The sequence below is a fragment of the Lactuca virosa genome, chromosome 7 (genome assembly GCF_052849685.1).
Source record: "Lactuca virosa cultivar CGN04683 chromosome 7, Lactuca_virosa_CGN04683_v6, whole genome shotgun sequence".
Classification (NCBI taxonomy): domain Eukaryota; kingdom Viridiplantae; phylum Streptophyta; class Magnoliopsida; order Asterales; family Asteraceae; genus Lactuca; species Lactuca virosa.
In genome coordinates, this window is record NC_136432.1 from 228,410,748 (window position 1) to 228,419,873 (window position 9,126).

Below are 9,126 nucleotides of genomic sequence, written 5' to 3' on the forward strand. Positions count from 1 at the left end.
AAAGACTATCCATATAAATTGTGCCGGTGAAGTGCAACCCAAATGGACCATGCCGGGTCGGGTCAAGTACATACCAAATATAGTTATGGACTTAGACATTAATCCAACAGTCTCCCACTTGGATAAGTCTAAAACTATTATTGAGTATGACTTCAAAACCTAACTGGCAATCGTAGCTCTTAAAGCCGCTGTCGAACTCTGACCTTGTCAATGACTTGTCCATTTGATAAGGGATCATATATTCCTCCATTCTAGATATCATATGGACTGAGACATGGATTATAATCATTCTCTCTGTCCATTTGTTGTTTCCCGATTTTCGATTTATGACGACTGACTGATTGAACAAATCAAATCAGTCCTGGCTTGGCCAAGCACTCACATGTGTCATCGCTAAATCATCGAGGGGCCCACAGATATCGCTTTTATCCCCAAGGTAAAAGGAATGGATAAACTTCGACTCATATGGCTTGTTCTACTACTTGTTGAATCATACACAAAGGCACATTTTATAACATTGAGTTACCAAATGTGTTTTCGTGCAATCAATGTATAACCAACTCATAGTAACAACTCATATCTCTAGGTTTGAAGAATATAAGATATTATCGTCTCATGATCACTCGTGATAAAATCCATGAAGTGATTCAAATGAGCGCGGGTTGAATCCAATACTCAGAACTTATGAGCACTCATGAGTGTTGTAGCACCACTTTGTCCACCAAATTGGACCTCTACAAACCAACCCATGACAGTCTTGATTCATATCTACTTCCAACATATGACCGACTGTGGATGGTTTGAATAACTTAATCATTCAGGAAGAGCGACTTAGTTATTCTGGAAGTCAAAACATGCAAAGTGAAACACAAGAATAAATGAATCAAATATGGTATCAAACCCTATGAATATAAATAAACACTTTTATTTATCACCATACTGATTACTCATTATTGATTGTTTCGGTTTTATCAACTTTATACTTGAACTAAAAACACTAGTTGTCCCATGCTCCAAGCATGTACACTATGTTTTTCTTAAAGAATAACTTTGCCATACACCAAGTATGCACTCTATGTTTGTCTATGATCCTTACTTTGTGAAATAAACCAATTGAACATAATTTCAATGATTCTAATTTCACACTCCCAAATCCTTATCGAAAAATGTGAGAATTTCAAATTCCTATCATTTATCGAAATCTGTTTAGATTTTAAACTTACATGCACTGACCCTCCTGTAATGAATATGTACAAAGTCACAAAGACTTGTCAACAGTCATTATAAGGTATTCCAATGGAGATCAACTCCATGGAAACTAAGTCTCATATTCAAAGTACATTGCTTTGGACATGCTTCTTGCCTTAAGTTTTCTAATCTTACACAGATAACTTCCACCTATGGAGACAACTCCATATTCTCATTTTGACTATCACTTTTGAATAAGAGATGCCTCTTTTCAGAATATGTCAAGATGGTCCTTCCAAAATTAGTACTATACTTCCAACTGTCCCTGAGCAACCAATCTTTGGTAAACCTCAGATTGTCCTCGACAATTGCTTAATCATTTTAGTCATATCCAATTCTAGACCTTTTCCCTTCTTAATGCCTCTGGGCATTTGGAAATATTTAGAAATGACAAATATTATAGCACATGCAATCGATCCGGTACCCAAAGCAAATGGTACACGATTCATGATGTCTCACATAAAGACATGATTCTAGACCAGTCTTTTGCTACAATATTTTTATTTGCCATGTTTTCAAAATTTGACTATGAAGAGGGATGCCGTAATCATAATCGAATTTTGAGAACGCAATATATAGAATTTCCTTAAGTTGAATGAATCCAACATGAAATTCATATATATATATATATATATATATATATATATATATATATATATATATATATATATATATATATATATATATATATATTCTTGACTAAAGATGATTAAGGTCTCAATCTAAGCCTTTAGAACTGAAATGAAGTATATACTCTCCCTTAATTATAGCAAAACAACTTTTTCAATCCCTGCAGCCTCACGAATTGAAACTTTTGTTTTCTATAATTAACATTCCTAACTTGCAACACTAACAATAGTTATCATGCTCCCACTAACATGATGATTATTAGCATAACACTTATGCTCCCACTAGCTTTGACATGTACTCAGAAATCAGCTGGACTTCTAGAAATCAATACTTTATTGACTTTCTTACCAAAGTTCAGATTTCTGATACGAGATGCTTTGATAAAACTTTATCAAAATCATACACCTTTCCTTAGATAGCATGCATGTGTGTCTAAACAATTTCAGAACTATGAAAAGGGATGCCGTAATCATAGTCTCAATTGTTTAGACCTTTTGCCATCTGCTTCAAATCTACTTGGTGGAAGTGTTTCCTCACCATCATTTTCATGAATCGGAGAGAAACCTTATGACCCTTAAATTTTATGGTGTATGTGTTCTTATCCATGTGAATCGTCAAAACCATAGTCACAAGACAAGGATAATGACAAATCCAAACTCATATGGACTGAACTTATGCAATCTTAACTTCTTGCGACCTGGCAGTACAGGGCCTGCCATTGCTTCCAAGTTGTTATGCAACCAATTGATAACTTTCAGAACTCCTATGCAAAGCCAACTTTAACTGGAATGGGCACAGAATATGTCAACACGATAGGTTATAAACCTCAAGTCGTGTGCTAGTGAAGAACCTCAGGTTTTATTCTTGATTAGTTCTTGAAATTCTTTTTAGGATCTTTAAGACTCCCACTATCCTCTTGACATATAAGACTATCTTGCCAAATATTCAAGAGATAGTGCGGATTCTTTATCAAGACAAACACTTCACACAATTGGCCTTAGTTGGTCTTTGTTTTATCCAAACCATCACAACTTACCAAATTCAAATGTACAAGAGTAGGACACTTTTACTCTTACATTTGACAAGTGTTTTAAACCTTTCTTTAAGATATATCACTCAAGTTACAATCTTGGAGTATGACTCTAAGAATTGTTTTGGAACGAATTATGACTCATCTTCCTGATCTAACCATTTCAACAATTCATGACTCCTCTTCTTAGTCATAAGAATGCACTAAGATGACCTTTAGAGGACTAATTGTGATATGATTTCTAAATCATTAAGATGATCACAAACATGATACTAAAGTACTCTCCCATCTTTTCAGATTTGAGAAACTTTTATCTTTCTGCCTAATTTAATTCTTCCCATTCGTTCTGCCATACATTGAGACTTTTCCAATGTTTCCGAATTATACTTAAACTTGTAAGTATAACCATATTTACTAAACTTTAGTAAATCAAATATTCTTAACGAGCTTTGTGGTGGACATGACCAGTGCACAAGAATGTGTACTCGATCCCTTTAGTCCTTCACTTGACTCACACATCCATGTGAACAAGTAATTAGTCTTGATTTTCCAATGCTTGAAAGTTCTCATTCATCATACTATTCAACTTGCATGATTCCAAGTTTCGTCCAATTGAAACTTGGGTGATGAGGAACTTTCCTGATTTGGTAAATTCAGACACTACCACAAATGAAGGAATCAAATCCATTTTCCAATATTGCTGTCAGTGGAATCATATAAGCAACAATTTTCCACAAATGCCATTGTAAGGATACTTCAAATAAATAAAATTAAACAATTTTCTTTTATTTTAAAACTTTGCGGAAAAACTTATCCTTACAATCTACATGGAAAATTGTTGTTATCTATTCCTTAGCAATATATCATAACTTCTTAAGCAACTGCTCAAAATTCTCATGCGATCGAAATCCACCTTCGCGATCAGAATCAACATATACTTCCTTTAAGATTTCTCTCTATTCTTTGATTCTTAAAACATCAACATGTGACCCAGTCACATCATGTAATGAGGATCTCAGAATAGAACTTAACAGAGTTAGATAATGGGCTCTACCTGATGTAGAGTCAAACTTATTGACTTTAACATCCTTAGGTAAATTTGGCAGCTTTGCAATCAACGCCCCTTCCTTTGGCAAAATAAACATATGGACCCTTTGGTAATGAGACTATCTCAGACTTAGCCTTTCTCTTTACCATTTGGTCAACCGGGTTGACTATGGCCAATCCCTTTCCATTGGAAGAGAATGCTTTTTCTGGATTTCCAGTGTCACCATTGTCACTGTCCATAAAGTTTTTGGGAAGTTGATCTTCTAATCAAATTTGCTTTACTATCGTTCCAAATCATTGCTGATTCAGAAGTACCAAGCAAATAGATATGATCATTAAGGTTCATGTCATAGTCTGTTTCATAGTAGTCCCAAAGGAACTCACTATGTGACTTAGAAAGTGATTGAACATCCAACTTTCTCAAGACTTTGAAACCCAACTCTCCCGGCTTGTCAATATGTGACTTCATCTCTAAGATGTGATCACACATAGACCTTGCTTGCCATTAGGGCTTGAGTGACCTTGAACTTGTGGGTTAGGGAGAATAATTGGAGGAGGTGGAGGAAGACAAGTATGACTTCCATGAGCCAAACTCGGGAAGTCATATTCATTAGGAAAACTTGGTTTGGGAAGATCATTGTTGTCTAAACCAGACATCAACAATGGGAGAAATTCACGTAAAGTTGATTTAAGTCCTTAATATAACACCCAATATGATATATTAAGGCTAGGACCCAACAAACTATTTTATAACTTGGAAGAGGGATGCTGTAATCCAAGCTATAAAATATTTGAAGGTAGGTGAATGACGATTCACCAATTTCCACCAAGATAAACGAAATGTATTATTAGGTTTTAATTGGTTTTGCAACTCCTAGTTCTTTTGAGATTCATTGAACTTTTCAATGGCATGTTTCAATCTCGAGTGTGCCCTTCAGGTTTTGTGACTGGGATGCCAAGGATCACAAAACAAGGTGTGAAGTAACCATGCAAATATACTTGGTACCCTTAATATTTACCCCTCAATTGATGTGCCGGTTAACCACACACACTCCAACGATACTATGATAAACATTAAGTAACCCTTTGCCTACCTTGTTAAGTCCAGGTTAGTGTGCCGGTTAACCACACACGCTCCACTAACAGCTTAAACAAAGTGCAAAGTGTAATTTCATGGATTAGCACCTTATTCATATTTTCCTAAGTAACTAAGATTGGGAATTTATAAGTGTTTAGTTACTTAGTATTTATCATTATACTTATAATGAAGGGAGAATTATAGTCATTGTCCTACCTGTTCGGATAACGACCCTCCACCGGTCAAGGAAGCGGTGAGTGAGAGTGGACACCCATTAAACTGCCATTTTATAGGCAGTAACCTTATACCCCCCTTATAGACCGGCTTCGTGAATAAGGCCTACTAATGGTAAGACGACTTGCTCTTATACATATAATATATTAAACTTTTAATATTATAATAGTATAAGGGTGTATTTTAGACATTTAAAATACTTGGTGGTTTAATCTATTAATTAAACTAGAGTTTTAATTTAATTAAACTCAAACCATATATTTATGGATTAATAATACTCTTTTAATTAAACGCTTTAATTAACTATTAATAAAGTCCATAAGAGTTAATTTGAACTATTCAACAAAACATCATAATTCCAATTATTAAACTCAAAATTAAAACCATTTAATTAATTGTTTAAGTTATGAACCGAAGAGTTTTAGAATTCAGTTGTTTTTTTCATAAAAAACTTTTCTCAAATTCCAAAACATGAAGGCAAGTTTTGTAATTCTTGAAAACCTTTGGATTCCATAACTTATGGAATTAATGGTGTTTTATGATGAAACTTTCCATGTTCCATAACTTAAGAACAAGTTATGGAATTCTTTAAAACATTAACACCAAATTTTGTAACTCCATAAAAACTTTGAATCAATTTTTTTTTTAAAAAAACTTTCATATCCATAACTTATGGAAGTTTTAAAAACCCTTAAGATCACAACTTTAAAAAAAACTTTTCAGCTCCAAAATTTTATGACAAAATATGTAACTCCTTAAAACATTTAGATCAAACTTTTAAAACTAATAAAATAATCATATCATTTTATCTTTTACTAAATTTGACCTAATTGAACTCATATAACAAATGATTCAAATTTTATAAATAATTCGTTTTTCACAAAACAAGTAATTATCTTAAAATTTGACAAACGTCATGTTTTTTTTCCTTTTTTTTTCAACTTGAAAATAAAACATTTGCATTAATATAACAGAAAACAACCCATGGCTCTAATACCACTGTTGGGTTTTGAGCATTCTAACACTCCTATGGTGTACATGCAACCTTATAAACCTTGGATCTATGTTTTCTCTATTATACATGCAAATATTAACTATTCCAAGGTTTCATCCTAACTAGCATATTATGAAGCACCTATACTACAAAGTTCTAGTTAGATGACATACCTTTTGATGTAGCTTGATGTCTTCAAGCTTTAAGAGCTTAGCCCCAATAGTGTGGAAGCCTCAAATGGAATCACAAATCACCAAAACACCTTGGAAGAACTTGAGAGAATATGTATGCACACTAAAATCGGCCCACTCTTATTTTCACACACTTGTGCCAATTTTGTGAGCCAAGGACCCCTTTATATATTATGGAGGATTAGGTTACATCCATGTAAACCCTAATACCCATGACCTTTCATTTACGTAGGATCCATGGGTTAAAAGCTCCATGGACCATCTATGAAAGCTTAGCCCAACCTAAATGAACTTGGCCCATTCCATATATATAAGAGTCCATATTTAATTAGTTCTTTTTGATCACTTAATTAATTCTAAATTAATTCTTGATCAATACTAATTAAATAATATGATTCCATATTAATATATTAGAACTTATAATATATTAATATAAATCATAAATATACTATTCTCAAAAGACTATCCATATAAATTGTGCCGGTGAAGTGCAACCCAAATGGACCCTGCCGGGTCGGGTCAAGTACATACCAAATATAGTTATGGACTTAGACATTAATTCAACAAATACCCTTCATGAACTTTGAGAATCTCCCAAACCAAGCTCTGGGTGACTGTTTTAAGCCATAAAGAGCTTTATTAAGCTTACACACCTTGTTACCAAAATTCATTCCTGGTGGGGGGTCCATATACACTTCTTCTTCTAAATTACCATTCAAAAAAGCGTTTTTTTACATCATACTGTCTCAGTGGCCATTCTTTGTTTGCTGCTATTGAGACAAGACCACGAATAGTGTTAATATTCGCCACTGGAGCGAAAGTATCTCCGTAATCTATACCGTATTTTTGTGTATACCCCTTCGCGACCAACCTGGCTTTCAATCTGTCTATCTTCCCAGAGGAGTCCAACTTTATAGTAAATATCCATCTGCACCCAACAGTTTTTTTTACTGGAGGAAGAATTACCTCATCCCCACGTCCAATTCTTCTTCAAGGCATCCATCTCTTCTTGAATATCTTTCCTCCACCTTGGATCTTTAAGTGCTTCTTGGACCGAATTCAGTATGGCTACAGTTGATAATTATTCCACCATGGTTTTTTGTGTATTCACCAATTTATCTGTGGATACATAGTGATTGATCGGATATTTGGATTTTGATGTCAACTCCGGTTGATATTGTCTCTTTGGTACTCCCCTATTTCTCCTCACAGGATATCTCGGGGTTACCTGCTCATTATTAGTTTCAGGAGAGGTAGAAGAGATATCGTTAGATGATATACCTTGTGATGGGATCGGAGTTGGATTCAGACTCAGAGATGGTTCTGGCTCTGGAGTTGGACTCGGACTCGAAGATGATTCTGGCTCTGGTTCATATGAGCTCGTTGTACTATCTTGGTCAGGACTTGCTCCCCCTGTTTCGAAATCTCCACTACTATCGCATCCTTCATGTCCAGTGTCATCTAGACCCTTACTGAACTCACTATTTTGATGTATTACGTTTTCCTCCAAATTAGTTGTTATCTCCCCCTGAGGAAAAACGTCATGATCAAAAAACAAAACAGTTTCATGAAACTTTACATCGCGCGTGATATACATCTTCTTTTCTTTAGGGTCATAACACCGATACCCTTTTTTAAAATCGGCATACCCTAAAAACATACATCGAATAGCTCGTGGTTCAAGTTTTCCACCATCTTTGTGTACGAAGGCAGTGCAGCCAAATATTTTTGGTTCAAGATTCGGCCCCATTGGGAGCTCCATGGTTTCATGTAAACGTTGCAGTGGTGTTTTAAAGTCAATTACTCTAGATTGAGTTCGGTTCATTTATGCTGCTGTTCGTACTGCCTCACCCCAATATTTCCTTGGTACTTTCATATCAAACAAGGATGCACGAACTATCTCTAAAATTTGTTTATTTCGCCTTTCTGCAAGGCCATTCTGTTGGGGCGTATTAGCACATGAAGTTTGGTGTCTAATAGATTTTTCTTCACAAAAACGTTTCATTTCTTGTATAATTCTTGGAATGCACGAGAAACTTCATCTTTATGTTTAAGTAGAGAAACCCATACCATACGTGTGCATTCATCAATAAAGGTGATGAAATATCGATAGCCATTCGGGGTGGGAATTCGTGCTGGTCCCCAGACATCTGAGTGTACCTTCATAAACGGTACTGTAACTTTATTTTCACTTGGAGAGTAAGAAATTCGATGACTTTTAGCCAATTCACACACATCACAATTAAACTCAACATTGTTCTTATTCAAAAATAACTCAGGTTTTAGTTTCTTTAAATAATTGAAAGATAAATGGCCTAATCTATGGTGCCATAACCACAACTGAGATGTCTCCCCTTCAACATTGTATGCTTCTGCTTGCCTTTCTTCTTCAAGATAGTACAACTTCCCTTTTCTAATACCAGAGCCAATCATCCGATCCGTTGTTATGTCCTGAAAGGTACATTTGTTTGGCCAAAAAGTTACATAACAATTTAGTTTATCAATGATCTGACTAATAGATAATAAGTTTGATGAGAGAGATGGAACAACTAAGACAGTGTCAAGATTCATTGACTGTGATACTTTAGCAGCACCTTCACACGTAACAGGTGATAAACCTCCATTTGCAGTTTTTATTTTTTGTTTGTTAGGCCGACATATGGTCACTAGCTTG